This window comes from Dermochelys coriacea, chromosome 6, assembly GCF_009764565.3.
Source record: "Dermochelys coriacea isolate rDerCor1 chromosome 6, rDerCor1.pri.v4, whole genome shotgun sequence".
Taxonomy (NCBI): Eukaryota; Metazoa; Chordata; order Testudines; family Dermochelyidae; genus Dermochelys; species Dermochelys coriacea.
The window spans coordinates 43,506,353-43,527,430 of NC_050073.1; the positions used below are offsets into that span (position 1 = coordinate 43,506,353).

General features: G+C 39.4%; 1 long non-coding RNA gene across 1 annotated transcript in view; it reads right to left on the reverse strand.

Annotated features, from left to right (window-relative positions):
• LOC122460654 overlaps positions 1-21,078 on the reverse strand; it is a 23,480-nt gene continuing 2,402 nt past the window's right edge. The window contains exons 2-4 of the long non-coding RNA XR_006282099.1: positions 3,395-3,501; positions 2,522-2,744; positions 1-1,159 (exon numbers count right to left, since the gene is read on the reverse strand). This is a non-coding gene — a long non-coding RNA (uncharacterized LOC122460654). The remainder of the gene's footprint in view (positions 1,160-2,521; positions 2,745-3,394; positions 3,502-21,078) is intronic.

Consider the following 21,078-nt stretch of genomic DNA (forward strand, 5'->3'; position numbering starts at 1 on the left):
GCCAAAGAAAATGTTATAGAAGTTAGTCAGAAACCACCACAATACACCTTTGAGATGAAAATAGGCATGAGAAATGGGAACTCTAAGGGTAATATATTCAGAAAAGCTATTAGTGCCTGAAAATAAGGGCTTAGAAAGAAAGTGTCTCCTCTGCCATAACTATAGTGTCACTAAGGTAAAGCTATAATCCTTTTTTCCCCTGTGTTCTGACTATTATCTGAGCACCAAGTGTCAGCTGGGAAGATGTAAAAGAGCAGGACTTTTCAATGAGCTGCAAATCAGTTTCATCATCCTGGTTTCTTATATGTAGAAATGTTAAAAACAAAATTCTATTTTTGTCACTGACTTTAACTGATCCTCAGTTTATTGCTGCTGCGACGGCCTTTTAAAGAGATGGACTATGAAATGAAATGGTGCTTTGACACTATGACTAACAGACTGAAAGTGTCCTTTCCACCAGATATGACAGTTTCAGTGCTAGCACTGGGGAGGTTAAAACCTTCCCAGATTTAGGTTACAAGCAAGAAGCAGATTAGTCAGAAAGCAGGAACTGATACCAGTTGATGTTTCAGCTACTTTTTTGTGGTTTTAGTTAATGTGCTGGGATATAAAATGTAACTTTCTGGAGCTGAGGACCTTTCTTGTTTGCCAATATTGATTTTAGAACACCACAAATATATTGTGTTTTTTATTTGGGGATTTCAAAGTGCTTTACATATGGTGGTGTCTATTTTACAGATGAAGAAACTCAAGCACCGTGAAGTAACTCACCCAGGAAGTCCCTTTAAGCCAGATTCTGCTAACCCTTTCCCAGGGCTGTTTTAACCCCTTCAGGGCCGGAGCGGGTGACCACCCTGCTACAATCACCCTTACATCATATTAAAATAAATAAAAAGGAGGAAGATTTATTGAATTGAAGCTACAAATACCAGCTTGGGTTAGCCACCATTGCCAAATAGTGTAAACAGTTTTACCAAGCAGAACAAATAAGATACTCAAGATTAGCCAAGCAATACACAAAGTGGTGTTGATATGATGATTTGTAGATCAAGCAGACTACAGCATGTTCTGCTCAAGTTGGTAAGTCATAAATTAAATTTGTTTGTGTCTTTTTATGTTGATTTATATCCAAGGTCCTGCATTCATGGACTAAGATGTTCTGTAAATAGATTTCACACACATTAGTGTAGCCTGCATATTTCTGATATATTTCTTTTGATTATAAACATTTAATAGCTGATTACAAGTAATTGATCATCTGTAGTTCCAGCAAAGGTGAAAGCTGAAAAGTACTCACTCCACTGTCTGTCTCAAGCAAATAACCCCAATCAGGAAAAGTCTCAAAGAAGTTATCCTTTTTCTGATGCAGGGCAAATTAATTATTATTAGCCCATTTCCATATTATGGGTGATTCCGTGCTCCTGTAGACCTACATCTAAACAGCTATTGCTAATAGGATTCTAGCATGGTTGCCCTGATACCATGGACAACGTTTGTTATTTGCCAGAATCATGTTAAAAATTATATTTGAGACCCAATCCTGTGCACAATGAAGTCAATGGCTAAACATCCATTGCCCCAATTCTCTACTATGTGCATTCTGCTTGGACATAGTGGAGAGGTGCAGCTGCAAGGAGCTGGTGGCTGTTCCCTGGTTCAGAGCCATCTAGCCCTGCTACAAATTAAGGTTGCCCTGGAGAAGCCCTAACACTAGCTGAGATCTACCATGCCTCCTCTTTTCCCCAGTGCTGTGGGTGGGGAGCTGGCTGGTATAGAAAGCATCTCTACCCCTCTGTCAGCTTTACACCAACAGAGAATTCCCCTGGAAAGAGGGAATTCTCCAATGACCTTCTCTAATCACAGTGCAAAGTAGCCTGGAGAATCCACCCTTGGTAAATGCCAGAATGTGAAGCACACACATACTATGGTGATGGGGGCCATATAAATACCTTAGGGTATGTCTACAGTATGAGCTGAAGGTGTAAATTCCAGCTTGCGCAGACACACGCATGCTAGCTCTGATCAAGCTATTATGCTAAAAATGGCGTGTAGCTGCAGCTACACGAGCTGTGGGAGGGGCTAGCCACCCTGAGTACAGACCCGTTTGAGACAGAAGGCATGTTCTTGGGAAGCTGCGCCTGTTGCTTCTTGCACTGCCATGGCTATGCTCTATTTTTGATGCACTAGCTCCATCAGACTGGTATGTCTGATCAAGCTGAAATTTGCATTTCCTACTCGAAGTGTAGGCATACCTTAAGATACATAGATTTGTCCATAGGATGCTTCTTGGAAGATATTCCTATCTGTTCTGTTTTGGTTCTTATATTCTGCCTATCACCATGGTATTTGAGAGTCTGGAAAATCACGCTAGACTTCTGAAACAGCCATTTAAACAGATGTGGCTAGCACAGTTTCAGCTGCAGTGTGGACAGGGCCAGACTAATTCATTGCACTGATTGACAGTCTTACACAGAACTTTTTTGCAGACAAATAAAATGAAAAAGGAAGCCTGATTCCTTACCTGTTTTCATACCAAAACATTTTTGTACCCTCCATTTCCAGGGCTTCTTGGGCAAACACAAAAATTCCAGAGCATCAGCACAAAAGTTGTGATACAAGACAGCTGTGCTTCCAGACAAACTGTGGAAGTAGTGGATGACTTCATCTATCTAGGCAATAAACTGTCATCAAACAGGCACAGAGAACTGGTTTAGCAGCCTCAATCATGAAGGACTGCATAGGGTCTGAAGCCAAAAGAAAGTGAAACTATATACAAAAGTACAGATTTGTCAAACCTGCATACTTCCAATCCTTTATATGGACCAGAAACATGATGCTGCTTAAACAAGACATCAGGAGACTGAAGGCATTTTGTATGCATTGCCAGCAGGGACTACGGTGTATAAGATGGCTTGATTTTATCAGTAATAGGGATGTATCATTGAGAATTGGCCTTGAGAGGACTGAAATCATTATTGGCCACTGCTGGCTGGCCCTTTTTGGTCATGTTGCCCACCTCGGAGACAAAGTCCCCACACATCAGACTTGAGGTCAGGAGAGGACACTTCCTGGTCATGGACTGGCAGCGGTCACAAGATAGCAGGATTAACCTGGCTACACCAGATAAGTAATAACCCTGTGAAGCTCTTAGACACCGGCAATAAAGCCATACAGTGTGGTCATGGACACTCGGCCGTACGGACCTCTGGTGTCTAAGCGTATCATTGTTGTTGTTTTTCCCAGTGTTAACTAAGCAATAAAATGCTTCACTTGCCTACAAGTACTCAAACTGCAGCCATGCATCTGTGCATTATGATATTGTCTTCAGGCTACTCAATTTCACACTTTCTTAAAAGCACGTGATTTTAGCAGGTGCATTGAACTAAATACTTACCAACACAAATGAGCCTAAGGCACCGCATTGAGATCCCAGACCGTGCCACACAGTCACTATCCTTCACAATTTTCCAAAGATGTGTTTGCCTTGGACACCTCCTGACTCTATAGAAATTTCAAAAGATAAAAAATATATAATAATGTCATAAATCTATATATAGAGGAGCCACTACATCATTTATTATGAAGCTCACAGGTATGATAAGCATTTCACAGAGAATAAAAAAAACACAACAAACAAACCAAAAGGTCCCTGACCTAGGAAGCTTACAGTCAAACAATGAACTACAGCCACTACTAGTGTAGCAAGTAACAACAACATTGCACAACAATTTAAAACACCATCCAAGTATATATGTACTATTCATACACATAGGTTAGATATTAGTTTACAATGCATACACACACAGACAGACAGATTCATTTCTCCTTTACAGCTGTATAAATCCTGAGTAACTCCATTGGCTTCAATGGAATCACTGTGGTGTTATTAATTCACTTTTCAGCCCATCAATTCAATGATCATCATTTCCATTCCCTTAGGTATTAAGGAGGTGGGAATCAACCCAAAGGATCATCTAAGGAAGTGTAGTTCTGTGTACTTGTGCTGCAGTGACCCATCAGTCTTACAGCAGCAGTTAATTGGTATGGACGTCAGCCCTGTAGCCATTTCTGACTTGAATACAGGCAGTTACAATCTGAGATGAACCACTTCTCCATTTCACCCAAGAGGGACACAGTCTTTGACCAGAAGATCTCAGACCCAGTGCTTGCTTTCTGCTTAGTTAATGCTCAGGCTAAAAATTACCCACCTCTGGGTTATTTTTCCTCCCACCTCTTGGTCCAAGAAAACAATGTAATGTTGAAAAATGTTGTCTACCAGCGGAGTTCACTCCACATTTTTTATCATTATCCCTGCTGAGAAACTCATTTTAGAGGAGGATTTTTTTTCCCAATAGAGAAGGGAAAACAGATTAATTCCTTGGCAACAAAATTCTAATTAATCAAAAAAGTGGCCTTATTCATTCGTAGCTTCCTCATCACAATAAAACATCAGATGTTTACTCCTGAAATTATAGGATTGATTCAGTGTAAAATCAGGTGGCTCTTAAAATGTAATTATAAAAATTAGAATTAGGTTTATTAACTTTGAACAAATGTTTATCTTGCTTTGTGATTCACTGATTACTGGAATAAATGATTTAGGAACAGAGGCAGGACTTTCTGTAAACTCTGTAGAAACACGGTTATCTCCAAACTGATAGGCTGCCAATCATCCCACTAAACAATTTGTATTTTAGCAAAGGATATTTGCCTTCGCTTTGTTCCTCCTCAGACTCATTAAAGGAAGACTTCCATTGTGAGAGGAAATAAAACTTTCTAATTTATCAGATTTACATATAAATTCATTCAGACCCCCAATCCCAGTCCCACTAAAATCAATATCAAGACTCCCAATGATTTCTGCAGGAGCAAGCTCTCATTGTGTAGGTCTGATAATTACCACAGGTGTCTGAGCTAAATTTAGTTCTTTTGTGAGACTTCATTGACTCCAGGGATGAAACCTCCCTCCTACTGAAGTCAATGGCAAAATTCCCAGGATTGGGTGCATAGTGTTTAAACAAGCACATGCTCCTTCCTAATTAAATGGGCCTGATCCTGAATTCCTAAAGCACCCAAATCTCCCATTAAAATTCAAACTAAACTCTGTTTTCAATTAATTTACTTTTAAAAATTGGCTAAAAAATGCCTATCGATATTAGATATTTTATACTTTTTTTTTTTTTTAAAGAAAGCCTAAGTATCGGATCTAGCTTAGCTGGCAGTATCTCTTTAATCAAGTTTGCATGTCGAAGTTTGCATATCGAAAGCTGTCGATAAGGAGTCTGAAATTAGAAACACAAGTAGTGCTTGGCTTTTCCCCTCTCTCTCACCCTCTCAAATTTGGAGGGTTGGATGAAATAGGAGATTAGTCCAAACTCAGTCTGGTTTTTGGTTTTGCAAGACAAAAACCACCCGTGATTTTGCCTCATTTCAAGATAAAGATAATAAATTTGAAGAGACTCAGAAAAGTGATGGCCATGCTAACTAAATGCATTAGTGGGACATGTGCTTGGATTTCCCTGGGGTTTATGGGACAGCAGGAAGCTCAGCAATTAACATGTTATTTCAAGTCATTTCATGCTCATGCTATTTGTTGGGTAATTTTTGTAAAATGTAATGAGTTATTCATAGAGATGGGTCTTAGCTAAAACCTAGCTCCTAACATCTCAGGAAGCTTGGATCTAAATTCAGATCCAGAATATAAAAAGGCTTAACCTGGAATTGTGCTCCACAGGTGAAATCCACAAAGGTACCCAAGTCTTGTGTTTAGGTACCTAAGTCCCACTTTTGGCTTCATTGTGATCCACAAAATTTCCACCAAACCTGTAAGCATCTAATCTCACTTGGTCCCTAAGTTTTCTGTGGGAAAGTTCCCTTGGCGCCTATATTTCTGTTTCTGCAGAGGCGGTGCTAGCCCACTGGAGGCCTTACATAGGCATATTTCTGCTTCCGCCCCAATAACACATGCTCAGGGTCCTAAGCAATTGCTTAGTCTGCTTATGCCTAGTGCTGGCGGTGCTTCTCTCCTGCCTAAGCCTCAGAGCAAATCATGTTTGGCCACTTATCTCCCATGTAGGACCCGATCCAGCAGGTGAGTTCTGAGCATGCCCACCAGATCTGACTGCAGAAGAAGCCATTAGCATCCACATTACAACTTTTAGCCCAGTGGTTACCAAACTCACCTGGGATGTGGGAGACTCAGGTTCTCTTGATTCCCCCTTTACAGTCAGGGAAGAAAGGAACTGAACAAGGGCCACCTACCTTTCAGGAATGTGCTCTAACCACTGAGCTATGAGATATTCTGATGTAGGGCTCCCTCAGTCTCTCCTGTTGAAGCTATTTTACTGTGGCTAAATAATGAAAGACTGATTGGAGCAGGGAGACTGGACTGGGGGTCTCCCACATGAATGCTCTGACCACTTGGCTACAGAGTCATTCCCACTCCTTTTCCCATTCTCTCTCTAGCCTAAGTATTTAATGATTTATCCATATCAACAGAAGAGACTGAGGGAGCCCCACATCAGAATATCCCATAGCTCAGGCTAGAGAACTCTCCTGAAAGGGTGGGAGAACCTGTTCAAATCCATGCTCTCCCTCTGGTAGACATACAAGAATTGAACCTGGGTCTCCCACATCCCCTGCAAGTGCTCTATCTACTGAGCGAAAAGTTATAAAGTGAGCGTGAGTGGCAGCAGAACCTCCTCCTTCAACTGAGTTTTGTGGAGCAAGGCACACGCCTAATTCATTCCTGCAAGAAACTACTTAGGCACCTAAGCTGCCTGACCCTATGTGGTTGGTTCCCATTTGTGGATTGCCAAACAGGTGCCTATCTCTGAGAGAGGGCGGCAGGGCTTAGCACACATGCATCTAGTCAGCATCTCCCATTGGCTAGCTTACAAACCTCCCTGCCTAGTGTGCTGGCTTTTGTGGATCACATTCTTAGGTGCCAGAGTAGCAGCCGTGTTAGTCTGTATTCGCAAAAAGAAAAGGAGTACTTGTGGCACCTTACAGACTAACAAATTTGAGCATAAGCTTTCGTCAGTTACAGCTCACTTCATCAGATGAAGGCATCCGATGAAGTGAGCTGTAGCTCACGAAAGCTTATGCTCAAATAAATTTGTTAGTCTGTAAGGTGCCACAAGTACTCCTTTTCTTTTTGCGAATACAGACTAACACGGCTGCTACTCTGAAACCTGTCATTATGCAAGGCACTGAATTTAGCTGTATAGAGTGGAAATCTGTCAACTTCATGAAAAAATTCGTACAGATACAGACAGACAAGGCATCCAATGAAGTGAGCTGTAGCTCACGAAAGCTTATGCTCAAATAAATTTGCATTCTTAGGTGCCTATCTCTCCCCATTCATTGTACAGGCAGTCTAAGTACTCCACTCAGCTTAGTGGATCACAGTGTTAATACTGTGATTTTCTAAGCACCTAAAAATTAGGTGCCAGGACACTCAGCATTCCAACACCTAAATCTCTTCATGCCTGCACTTAGCACCAGATCCTGTGGGAGTTGTGCAGCCTCAATTTTGCTGACATTAGTGGAAGATCAGGAGGCCCAGGTGAGGATATTCCAACACTTGCTCAACACCTTTCAGGATCTGATGTGTGATAAGTACCCCGTGAGTTATTTAGGAAAGTCCTCTGTGCAGCGTCCGCTTGGTGAATCCTGGTGTGAAAGGAAAGTTTTCTTGCAAATGAAAACACTCTTTGATGCTAAAAGAAATGGAGGACTTGTGGCACCTTAGAGACTAACAAATTTATTTGAGCATAAGCTTTTGTGAGCTACAGCTCACTTTATTGGATGCTGAAAAGCTGATCCACAAAAAGAAAAACACAAACATGGCTGAAAAAGGAAGGGAAGGTATAACTTAATATTCCTGTACAGACAGCTGTAAGAGTGTCTTTTAACATTTTAAACCTGAATAACTGTTTTCCCCTCACTTCTTCTGCTCCCTCCAAGATTAATGTACTAAAATGCATTTCAAAGTGACATGTATATTGTCAACGAAGATCATATCCATGATCCTTAGTCACATTGATTGACAGCGCTATTAATCATGAACAAGGGCTAAAATGAACAACTTGCAGGAGTGTGTATAGCCTGGTAAGTATTCTCTCCTGCTACAGCTGTTAATTGTGGTTGGTATCCTCATTAAATGTGGTGGAAATCAGATAAATGAGTCAGTCTCTGTGTAGTAAATAAAAAATTAGCTAGCGGCATGTAGCCAAAACGTATAAGCCCATCTTTAATTAGATTATTTTGCCATGGACAGAAAGCCTGTGTTATATTTACTCCATTCCTGAGAAATTCATTATATTTGGTTTTAGCTAGTAGAAAGCAGACTTCCCTGTATGTGGATAATTTATTTGATTGAATAATTAATCCATGTAATGGCTGGAAGCTGCTTCTGTACGTGCAAGTACAATTTTCTACACAATTTAGGTATGTATGCTTTCAGATTAATATTGATGATGCACAAATAGCATTAGGAGACTTTTTAATTGCATGACTCTAAATAAGGATTCTAGGTTTTTATATGGCTTGAACATATAAAGCTTCCTCTCAACATTTCCTCTCAATGCGAGACCAAATACACAGATTCGAATGGCAAAATCAGTTTGAAAGTAGCCCTTCTCTACACTAGGACTTTTTGCACTCTTTGTCTTCCATAGGAACAGTTACATCAGAGTTACCAAAGGTGGAAGAGCTTGTGTACACTGTAAGGAACTGTTTTTACCCCTGTCATGTTACTCTCAGAGAAGGATTGGATGAAAAGTAGTGAAAACAGCTATAATACCACTTCCACCATTGGAGCAATGTACAATAACTTGGGAGATCTAGGTTCTATGCCTCGTACTGCTCCTGATGTGCTGTCTGGCCTTGGGCAAGTTACTTCACTGTGCCTCTGTTTCCCTTTGTCTATTTAGATTGTAAGCTTAACAAGTCAGGGACTTGCTAACTATCTTATGTACTGGTGTGGTCCGCCTTACCATGGTAATTAAGCATCTCATAATCTTTAATGTATTTAGCCTCACAACACTCTGGGAGGGAGGGTTATCCCATTTTACAGATGGGGAACAGAAGCACAGAGAGACTAAGGCTCAGATCCTCAAAATATTTAGGCTCCAAACTTCATCTGATATTTTCAGGATCTGGGCCTAAGTGACTTGGCCACGGTCACACAGCAAATGTGTGGCCAAGCAGGGGATTAAACCAGAATCTCACAAGTACCAGCTAGTAAACATAACCACTTGACCACTCTTCTTTACTTAGTAGTAGTAGTAATAAATAAAAGAATAATAATACATAAATAGGTGCAAAAAGGCAAGGTTTATGGGTGAAATTCTGCCCCTTTCTGCAGCCACCGAAGTCCTTAATGACAGGTTTCAGAGTAGCTGTTAGTCTGTATTCACAAAAAGAAAAGGAGTACTTGTGGCACCTTAGAACATCCGATGAAGTGAGCTGTAGCTCATGAAAGCTTATGCTCAAATAAATTTGTTAGTCTCTAAGGTGCCACAAGTACTCCTTTTCTTTTTGTGAAGTGCTTAAATGCAGCAAAATTGCTAGATCTGCAGCAGTCCTGAGGCAAGCTGCAGAGCGGCCTTGCAGGGTTGCTGCACATCCCCTACGTTCCATGAACCAGAACCCTGCAGCAGCTTTCTAAGTACAACATAGAAGGGACTTAGAGATGGGCCTGATGTGTCGCCTGTGGATCCAGAGGTACATGCAACACCCACTGATAATGAGATAGGAGCCACTAATGCTTCTAATATCCTGAGACTGTAGCAGTAAGCATCAAGCAGTTCCAATGATGTTTTGTGGCTGTGCAGGGGGGAGAATACTGTCTTTCCAATCCTATTGGTGAACCCCTGCACATAGCTTGACTACTTCAGCTTTGTGCAGTGGTCCAGAATGTGGCCTTGTCATTTAGACATACAACTGAACATCGTTCATATTAAAAGGAAGGATTTTCCTTTATTTGAAACAACAATGAAAAGGTGTTTCTTACTTGAAAGGACGTAGTGAGCTCCCCTCAATTCAAATGGAGCTTGAAAAAGGTGCTGGCGTGGTTAACAGTCTATTATACTTCATATCGTGAGTGCAGCATGCTGTGTGTCTTCCCAGTCCCCTGTCATTTTAATGGACAACTCTCCGTTGTGACTAAATACTGTGTTAGTCCCTGCAGGGTGAAATGGAGCAGACTCTACAGAATTGTGTTTACCTGACTGACAGGCTGGGATCTGGAGGAAAGCCAGACATGCATTCATAGTGAAAACATAGAGTTAATCATAATCTTCAATGGATGCAAAATTTCACTGTGCCAGGATTATTCAGGAAAAAATAAGGTTCTTGTTAAAAGACTGTGCTTTTCCTTGCATATTCCCTGGGGGAAAAAAACAAGAAAAATGGCAGAAAAATGACTATTCAAAAACATTTTAGGTTTTTTTCTTTCAATCTGAGCATGAAAATTTTCTTAGAGATCTATTGTTTCTATGAAAAACTGATGAGGTTGCCAAACAAAGCACACTGGGTTTTATTCTGATGGACATACATATGTTCTTGTGGGTATTATCATCCTTTGTGCCTTTTTTTGGTGTATGGACTATCAGTGTTTTGTATATATAAGAATCCTGTAAGTTGTAGATCATCTTGCTTAAGGTGCTTGTAATGTAGAGATGGAGTCCTAAATGGATGTGCCTAATTACTAGTCTTTCATTAAATATTCTCTATGAACAGGAAACTGGGGAAATGTCACCATTCGGGGTGGGAAAGCATTTTATTTAAACAATACTAAAGAAATTCAAATTTTCTTACTATATTATGCTGATGATTTTAAGATTTTTTTTCCTAGTGGGTTCCAGGTTTATTCACATTTGACCCAATTAAATAGCTCAGCATTAGAGCTGGTCAAATTTTTTCCAAGTAAATTTTTTGAGGAATGGCCTTTATTTTTTTTAAAAAGTTGCTTTTGAAAAAATTGTTACAATTATCAACAATTTTCATTTCTTTCTGAATTTTCTTTTATATTTTTAATTGAAATCTATCATTAAATGACTCAGTAAATGAAACATTATCATTGTTTTAGTTCTGATTTAAATAAAATGTTGATAGATGACATGAAACAAAATCAAATTTAAATAATAAATAAAAATAAATTTAAACATAAATTGCAACAATATTTTTTTTAAATATTTTTTTGACTAGATGTGCCTGGTATGTTTTGCCTGCAACTTACTCTGCAGTTATAGTCTAGAAACTGAAATATAAAGGGTTCAGTAGGCCACTGCAGTGAATGGGTGTGGGGTGGTAGTATATCTCTTTGAACAGCAGATTTTCTGTATTTATAACAAGAGTGATCTTCGTCATCTCTCTCTCTCTCTCTTTGCTGGTTTAGGGTCCCACCCTGTCTTCTGTGGGAGTCGGGAGCACTATGTGTCTCCTAGGATATACTTATCTTGCACGTTCAGGCTTTTAGTGGGTTGGAAGAACTGCCTTTTGATGGTTCCAAGATAGCAAACAGTATTAAGTTTATGAGATTCCAAATGGGAAATATGCTTAGATAGCATCTTAGTTAGGAGACAGTGGAATAACATTTGGGATTGAAAACTATGGACCATCTTCTGTTGGCAAGAGTGGACACATTTATCTGCATCTGTCGTGCTTGCAAATAATACCTTGATAGATTTATTCAGCAAGAGATTTAGTGAGAAAGTTAAAATGAACCTTAGAGCATATTTCAGACAGAACAACTGTCAGAGAATGAGGGAAAGATAATTACTGTTGACATGTTTAATCCCTTTGTGGCAGATAAAGATAATTCATCCTGGTTAAGGAAATATATACAGTATATAGAAAAGTGTTTCAATAGAGATGGCATTTGGAATAGAATATGACAGGTACAAGTAAAGTTTATTTCAGATCTTTTTGGCTTTGTGAGGGATTTGCTACACTCCAGCAACCTTCTCTTAGGGGGAAAAAAAGTTTATCTATGTGATACTGAATAACCCCTGTTATGTACAGAAGATGTGGGGAAACTAGCTAATAGAAAGAAAAGTCTAGTTTAAAATAATCAGAACAGTATTTTATATTTACCTCTACATAGTACCTTACATGTAAGGATCTCAAAATCTTTTATTATTGTTATGTGATAATTCATATCACCTCTAAGGGACAGATTAAGTATTATTAGACCTATTTTACCATATGCGGCTTAGAAAAATTAATGGCTTGTGGTATTAAGAACGTCCGTGGCTAAGTTTAATTTCAGTAGGAATTGATATTCAGCACCCTTGAAAGTCAAGCTATCCATGACTTGCACAAATTTAATCATTAAAATGGGGAATAGAACCCAGAAATCCTGGTACCCACTCTAGTACACTGACCACTAGATCATGAACCTAGAGCTGAGTATTATGCATATTCTAGCCAGGTTTTTATTCTGTGCCCATAACTATGGTCTCTGAAAGCCTGTAAGAAGAAAAGCATATCTCCTGTGGACTTGATCTATCTAAGAACAAGCTTAAAAGAAGAATCAGTGTGAAACAAATGAATTGTCAAAAGTTAGACGAACAGAACCTATAGGGGAAAGCAGATTCTGAAGATGAAAGGATGGTTGAGGCTATAATGGAAAATACATCCAAAAAATTAAAATAAGAGATGTGAAGAACAAAGTCTAAAACTTGAAGAAGGCAGCTTTCAAAATTAATGTGGTAAGAAAGCAAGAATCCAGGGAAAAGAAGAACTAGGCAGAATTTTAATATTGTACACAAAGAAAGGAGAAAGCATTTCAAGCAGAAGATATTTTGGTATTGAAAATAAAAATGTGAACATTTCGTGGGCTAAATTCATTCCTGAGGTAACTCCAATGAAGTTATCCCAGAGGAGATTTTGGTCCTCTATATGGAAAAAAATAAGTGAAATTACTGTAAGAAGATGGATGAATCCAGACTAGAATCTAATCACGTATGTTGTTAAAAAGTTTATTTGAACCAGAAGAATTAAGGGTCTGTGCTTTGTCACTACGGATACTTGTTTTTATTAATCCTACCATATGAAATGTGCTACATTTATTCATAGCACCATAGAAATGTAGGGATGGAAGGGACCTTGAGAAGTCAAGTCCAGCTCCCTGCAGTGAGGCTGGACCAAGTAAACCTAGACCATCAGTGACAGGAGTTTGTCCACCCTGTTTTTAAAAACCTCCAATGACATCCTCCTTTGGAAGCCTATTCTAGAACTTAACTACCAGTCTAGTTAGAAAGTTTTTCCTAACGTCTAACCTAAAATCTCCCTTGCTGCAGATTAAGCCTATTACCTCTTGTCCTACCTTCAGTGGACATGGAGAATAATTGATTACAGTCCTCTTTAGAACAGCCCTTACCATATTTGAAGACTGTTACCAGGTCCCCCCTCAGGCTTCTTTTCTCAAGAGTAAACAGTTTTTTAAAACTTTCCTCATAGGTCAAGTTTTCTAAACCTTTTATCATTTTTGTTGCTCTCCTCTCAACTCTCTCCAATTTTATCCACATCTTTCCTAAAGTGCCCCCCCCAGAATTTGACACAGAACTCCTGCTGAGGCCACACTGGTGCTGAGTAGAACAGGACAATTACCTCCCATGTCTTACATATGACACTTCTGTTAATATACCACAGAATATTAGCCTTTTTTGCAGCTGCATTACATTGTTGACTACTATTCATTGTGATCCCCAGATCCTTTTCAGCAGAACTGCTGCTTAGCCAGTTACTTCCCATTTTGTAGTTGTGCATTTGATTTTTCCTTCCTAAGTGAAGTACTTTGCATTTTTCTTTATTGAATTTAATCGTGTTGATTTAGACCAATTCTCCAATTTGTAAAGGTTGTTTTGAATTCTAATCCTGTTCTACAAAGTGCTTGCAGCCTCTCCAAGCTTGATATCATCTGCAAATTTTATAAGGATTTTATACTCTCCATTCTATTATCCACATCTTTATGAAAATATTGAATAGCACCGGACCTGGAACTGACCCCTGCAGAAACCCACTAGAGACACTCTCCCAGTTTGACAGTGAGCCATTGATAACTATTCTTTGAGTATGGTCTTGCAACAAGTTGTGCGTGCACCTTATAGTAATTTCATCTAAACCACATTTCCCTAGTTTGCTTAAGAGAATGTCATATGGGACTGTGTCAAACCCCTTACTAAAAATCAAGATATATATCACATCTGCTGCTTCCCCACTATCCACTAGACCAGTAACCGTGTCAAGGAAGGAAATTAAATTGGTCTGGCATGATCAGTTCTTGACAAATCCATGCTGGCTATTCCTCATAACCCAATTATCCTCCGGATGCATACAAATTAATTGTTCCAGTATCTTTCAAGGTACCAAACTTAGACTGACTGGTGTATAATTCCTCAGGTCCTCTTTTCTTTTAAAAGGGAAACAAGGTACTATGCTATTCTCCAGTCTTCTGGGACATCAGCTGTCCTCCATCTGTCTTCAAAGATAATTGATAATGGTTCTGACATTACTTCAGCTAGTTCCTTAAGTATAGAATGAATGTCATCAGGCTCTGCTGACTTGAATACATCTTACTTATCTAAATATTTTTCAACCTGTTCTTTCCCTATTTTGGCTCTCTTTCCTTCCCTGGTGTTGTTAATATTAATTGTGTTGGGTATCTTGGCATCATTAGCTTTTTTAATGAAGACTGAAACAAAATAGGCATTAAATACCTCCGCTTTCTTGATGTCATCAGTTATAGTTCTCCTTCCCTGTTAAGTAAGGGATCTACACTTTCCTTTGTCTTTCTCTTGCTCCTAATGCATACGTGCTAGAACTAGGAGTGCGGGAGTGGGTGGTGCTGCAGCACCCCCTCACCGGAAGTGGATTCCATTATGTACAGGATTTACAGTTTTTTTAATGGCTCTCAGCATCCCAACTATAAAATTGTTCCAGCACCCTGACCTAATGTTTTTCAAGAATCCTTTCTTATTGCTTTTTATGTCACTTGCTAGGTGTACCTCATTTTGTGCCCTAGCCTTTCTGATTTTGTCCCTACATACTTGTGCTGTTCTTTTGTATTCTTCCTTAGAAAATTTGTCCACTTTTTCACTTTTTGTAGGATTCCTTTTTGATTTTCATGTCATTAAAGATTTTCTGGACATTAGTGTGCTGTATAATGTTAATGTGACACTGCTCAGACCAAAACATTAGACCAAGGTGGAGGGGTCTATGAAAAACTTTCTTGTATTTGGAGTGATTATTAACATTTGGATAGACATGTGTCTCATCCTGCAGAAAGAGGGCCCAGACACTCCTTGCTGCAAGGCTTCATTCTTGATTAAGTCATAGACAAGCTGTTTGATATCCTAATTGTAAGATTCCAGACTACATTTCACTTCAGACTTGTGGCAGAGGAAGTACAAGGTTTATGTATAACCAGTTTTGTTAGATCTATCACTCAGGACCCAAAGGTCATCCAAACAACAGAAAAGCCCCCTAACAAGAACAGTCAAGCAGAAGCACATACTGTATTTTGGTGGACGAATGCCTTTTACTATTTAATGACACTGGAAGCAATTCCCAATCTTTTTTTGTTGGAGCAGCAATGTTTTGTCACCTTGTCATGTCAGTGTATGGGTACGATCTGTAGACAACAACCAAACCTAAGAATAATTCTTAGAGAGAGACAGAGGCAAATAGAGTCAGGCAAGAAACCAGAATGTTATTGTTATAAGCTCAACTTCTAAAAAAGAAGTGCATCACCATTTCTTCCAAGATCTACTGCCTAAGCATTAATTTAAACTTGTGACATTACTTATAATAATGCTCTCTGCTGGCTCCCAATATTACACCCTTTTTGCAATAGATTAAAATAAACACACACACCCCTTTCCTACAACCCCTTGCTCCATACCCTTGCACAATTGTAACTCTCTCTCTCTCTCTCTCTCTCGTGTATGGCTATTTTTCTCTTTCCTGTTCTTTTCTGTTTCTCTCTCTCTCTTTCCATTCTAATCTCGTTCTGTTTTTTTTCCCCTCTATTTTTTTCTTCTTCTATTCCTCTCCATCATCAGTAAACTACAAGCTGCTCAGCAGGAGGGCAGTATTATGAGAACAGAGAAAATTAAAGCAGCTTTGGCCAGTGGACTATGCAGCTTGCATCTGCGCCCCTTTAACCCTGGTGGACCAGTAGGCCCTCTCTGCAGCTGTGACACAAACCACAGCCTGTCACTTATACAATCGTCTCTTCTCAGAATAGCTTGCAATGGTTTGTGGCCTTTGGTCTCTTATCTAGCTTGAAGATCAACTTCCTTAAATCTACTTCCCTCTAGATCCATACTCTTATTCCATCCTTGCCTGATCCCTGAACTTTTCTGTTTTCATTTAATCTAGAGGAGGCTGTACAGTATACTGCTCTCCCTTAACATAATGTGTGTACTCACAGTACACATGTTAAACAGGCCCTTGTCCCACAACACACTTTTCACTGGAAATAATAAATTACACCTAACTGGGACTGATTTTCAGGCTGCTATTACAGTTTGTCTCATGTGATGAAAGATTTTGCTGCATGCTTCACTGTGGTCTGTAAAAATCTCCATCCTTTCTCAAAACCTCATTCCTTCAAATGGCCATAAACCATACAATCTTGACTTTTGGGGAAGATGATGACTTTAGTCTCCCAGGTTGTCACTATAGCACTTCACACAATGCCTTGAAGTAATTTTAGATCCTTCTAAAAAACAATCCATGAAACAAACCACCAGCAACAGAAATGGAAAACAGTTGAAGGAGAAACATACCATATTCCCTGTGGTGTTGAGGAACAATAAGGCACACTAAAAAAGCAGTGAAGAACGTGCCCTTTCATGCCTTGATGTTAGAGGGCAAATGGTACATTTTCTCCTTAAACCCATTTCGTGCTGGGCATACATGCATGTTCCTGTGCTATTGCTTTAATTCCCTGGCCACTCAAATCAACAGAGCACCAGACTATACATGCCGCAGTAAAGCTGTTAATGCTGCATTTCCTTGTTTGTGCCACCTCCTTAGCATTCTTCCAGCATAGTTTCTGGTGTATGAATTAAGTTTTAATTAACATTTCCTGAGAGAAGCAAGGATCCTATTATTAACCACTGAAGGTGTTAATTTACATAGGAATCTGAATTTCTATAAGGTATTTCCCTCTCTGACCCCCTGCATCAGGAGGCTCTGACACAAATTGGTTTAATTTGATCACTTTTAAAAGATCATGTAACAATTAAAGTCAAATAAATGAAATTAAAATAAAATTGAATCCACCCTTTCAGTAATATGACTTCCGATTTAATTTTACCCAGTCTAATGCATAAAAAATGAGGTGTCTCCCCACATCCCATGCTTGTGTGAAACATGCCGGCATGTGGCTCTGACAGTGCCACCTGCTGGCTAATGGCCGCCACTAGCTTTATCAATCTGCTTTTGGATTGCTACTTTGGGGATTTTAATAATTATGTATTACTATTATAAAACTGCTCAAAAAATGTGCAAGTGCTAGATATGTAAAAAAGACATGGGGTAAAGTCTTCAAAAGCATCTAAATGACATAGTAGCCTAAATCCCATTTTCAAAAGCAGGCTAGGCACCTTGGAGTCTAAGTATCACTGGAAATCAAGTTTCTTGATTCTTAAGTGCCTAAACCACTCTTGAAAATGGGACTTAGTCTTCTAAATCATGTAGATGAAAATTTTAACCATGGCCCCTGCAATGTAGAGTTTACAATCTGATTTTTGGTCCAACATAACGAATGAAAGCAAACAACAGAGAAAGGTTGGGGCAAAGAAAGGACAAGGGTTATAGCAGTAAGTTCGTGTTATCCAGAAGAGGTAAGTCTTAAGGAAGGATTTGAAAGAGGTAGAAACTTAGGTAAATTCTGACTATTTAATTTTATTTATTTAGGATCTAATTCTGCAACCTGTACTCATGTTGAATAGTACAGTTATGTGTAACACTACTGAAATCAGTGTGATGACTAGCATGAATAAGCACTGCTTACTGTGAAGCAAAGTGGCAAATCCATGACCTTGTTTGTGTTTTGATTTATAAAGCACCTGTAAAAACTCAGTGCACTGATACAAAGATTAAAGCATATGCCCTGGTACCCTTGTATAATGTGCTTCCAGAGTTCCACCACTTAACAAGCAAGCATCCACAGACCATGCTATCTTATGTTTCTGAACAGTCTTAAAGTGCTGCCCTATTGGCTCCAGTTACACTCTCACAGTGAGGAACCCAGGTTTAAAAATGTCAAAGCTATGAGAACAGCAGATACTTCATCAACATCTCATATTAACCCATGTTGGAGACGATTGTCTTTTCTTTCACTTTTTTTTTTTTTTCATAGTGACAGTGTATTAAGCACTTAGCTGCCATTATTGCCACCACCAACAGATGTGATCTTAAGAAGCTAGGGCGAGTTTCAAAAACCATGCTCTCTACAGAAAGGCGAGGCAGCCTACATTTCAGTAAGACAGTTCCCGTTTTCCAGACTTAATGCCATTCCTTTAAAGGTAGCCCAAAAAATATTTTTTTTAAACATTGGGCTAATGCCCATTCTCCCTCCCCCCTTATGATGTATATAGGAAATGAAAGATTTTTCCTCTATACTCTATCCTGCTAGTTATGTATCTTAGAACTATCAGGAATGTCAAATCTGATATTCCCTAGTTTTGCTGAAGGATCTTCTGGGTCCTTCTGGGTTTTTGAGCTTATTTATCATGAGCTCTCACACTGTAATTGAGTCAGGTATTGATTCTTTAACAAAGACTCCCTTGCTCCAATACGTCCATTAGGCATTAGAATTAAAATGTGACAGAAGTTAAAAAGAGAAAAACTCAGCAAATAGCAGCCAGTTGCAAAGTGTCTGCAGGTGAATGTCTCTGCCAGATTTAAAGTGCCAGCCCCAGAAAGACATGTTGGGAAAAAGTTGCTATAAGAAACTGTAGAAACCATAGATTATTTTTTCTTTAGCGTAGACAAGACCTGAATTTCCAATGTAAAAAACAAGCAGGGGCCCAGGGAAGGTGCAGGGGAGAGAGACAAAAACCTTTTCAGGCCCTTTATTTCCCCTTATTTATGTAAAAAAGGGCACAAGCCCCATTCTCTTCCACTTTTTGTTTCTTCTTTGAAGATTACATTTAACTGCTATTTTGTCTTGTTTTTAAATGAAAAGATTATGGGCATCATTTGATTTGTTGTATTTTTCCTGGCAGTGATGGATTTATAGTAACTGCATCTAATGTATAGAATTTCCTGATTAGAATGATCTTGGAGAAATTCCTTAAACATATTGTGTTCATTTATCTTTATGGGAACCATTAATTACAACTTAGTTTGACCAGCGCAGCACCATAATCATAAGCAAAATCCTTAAACACAAAAATTTGATCTGATTAAACTAAAAAAAATTATAAAGTTGACAACATACGTTGATCTGAAAAGTATGGCTCTTAGAAGAGAGCATGCAAAAGTTGACCAAATTAGATAAACAAAGGCTAATATTATTCTGGGATGTATTAACAGGAATGTTATATGTAAGGCATAGGCGTAACTGTCCCGCTCAACTTATGAGTGAGGCCTCAACTAGAGTACTGCATCCAATTCTGGGCATCACACTTTAGAAAAGATGTAGACCGGGCCACTTGAACAGGAGGGGCCAAGGGCCCATCACTTTTTAAAAGAGAGGGCTATGTCCTCCCACTTTTTACAGGCTGTAAGGGCGAGCAACAGAGAGCAATGAGTGAGGGGCACAGTCTTCGTGGGAAGAGGAAGCGTGGGAGTAGGCCTTGGGGGAAGAGGCAGCATGAGGAAGGGGCAGTACAAGGGCAGGGGATTGGGGAGAAGGGGTAGCGCAGGAGCGGGACCTCACGGGGAATGGGTGGCAGGACCACAGTTCATGCACCAGTGCCCCCCTCCCCCTACATTTAGGGAGCTTCCATTGCTCCTGATTTAGACAAATTGGATAGAGTTGAAAGGAGAGCATCAAAAATGATGAACCTGAGCTATGAGGAAGGGTTAAAAACTAGGTATGTTTAGTCTTGAGAAAAGAAGCCGGGGGGGGGGGGGGGGAGGGGAGAGAGAAGAGGAACCTGGTAATAGTCTTCAAATATGGTAAGGGCTGTTCTAAAGAGGACTGTGATCAATTGTTCTCCATGCCCACTGAAGGTAGGACAAGAAGTAATGGGCTTAATCTACAGCAAGGGAGATTTTAGGTGAGACATTAGGAAAAACTTTCTAACTAGACTGGTAGTTAAGCTCTAGGCTTCCAAAGGAGGATGTGAAATTTCCGTCATTGGAGATTTTTAAGAATAGGCTGGACAAACTCCTGTCACTGATGGTCTAGGTTTACTTGGTCCTGCCTCAGTGCATGGGGCTGGACTTGACATCTCAAGGTCTCTTCCAGCCCTACATTTCTGTGGTTCTAAGACTGTTCAAGTGATGAAAAAAGGGAAGGTAGTATGTACAAAAAAAAATACAGTAACATGGTTGAAAATATTTTAATCTGCTAAACATACTAATTAAAATGTTATATTGGAGAAATCTGAACTTGTCACTAATTGGTCATTCACTTGCACATTGTATATTTATGACTGCTAAATCCCAAATGTAGGATGCAATATGTAACAAGGCCCTAAAAGAGGGATATACAAAAGTTATTTGAGCAGGAAAAGTAAAATGCTGTGAGATTCATTCCTTTAAAATTAACAATTGTTCCTGTAATCTGTGTCATGATTCATTTCTGACAATTTTCTGCAATTAAAGTGAGGGGATGCCAAGCCTATGTGAAACACAGGTGACTTTGGAATTAAAATGAGTGACTGCCCTCAGAATGAAGGACATGTGAGAGGTATGGTTGTATACATGTTTGTGTAGGGATCATGGGGTTACACAGAGAATAGATTCCAAAGCTCAGTGTAAATGAAAACAGCTCTGGATTAGCTTTCATTTGAAAGCCTGAATTGTTTCAGCTTTGTTTGATTCCTGAACACAAGAATGTGTTGGCTATGAATTTAGATTACTTTGGTTAATTCCATCACTCCT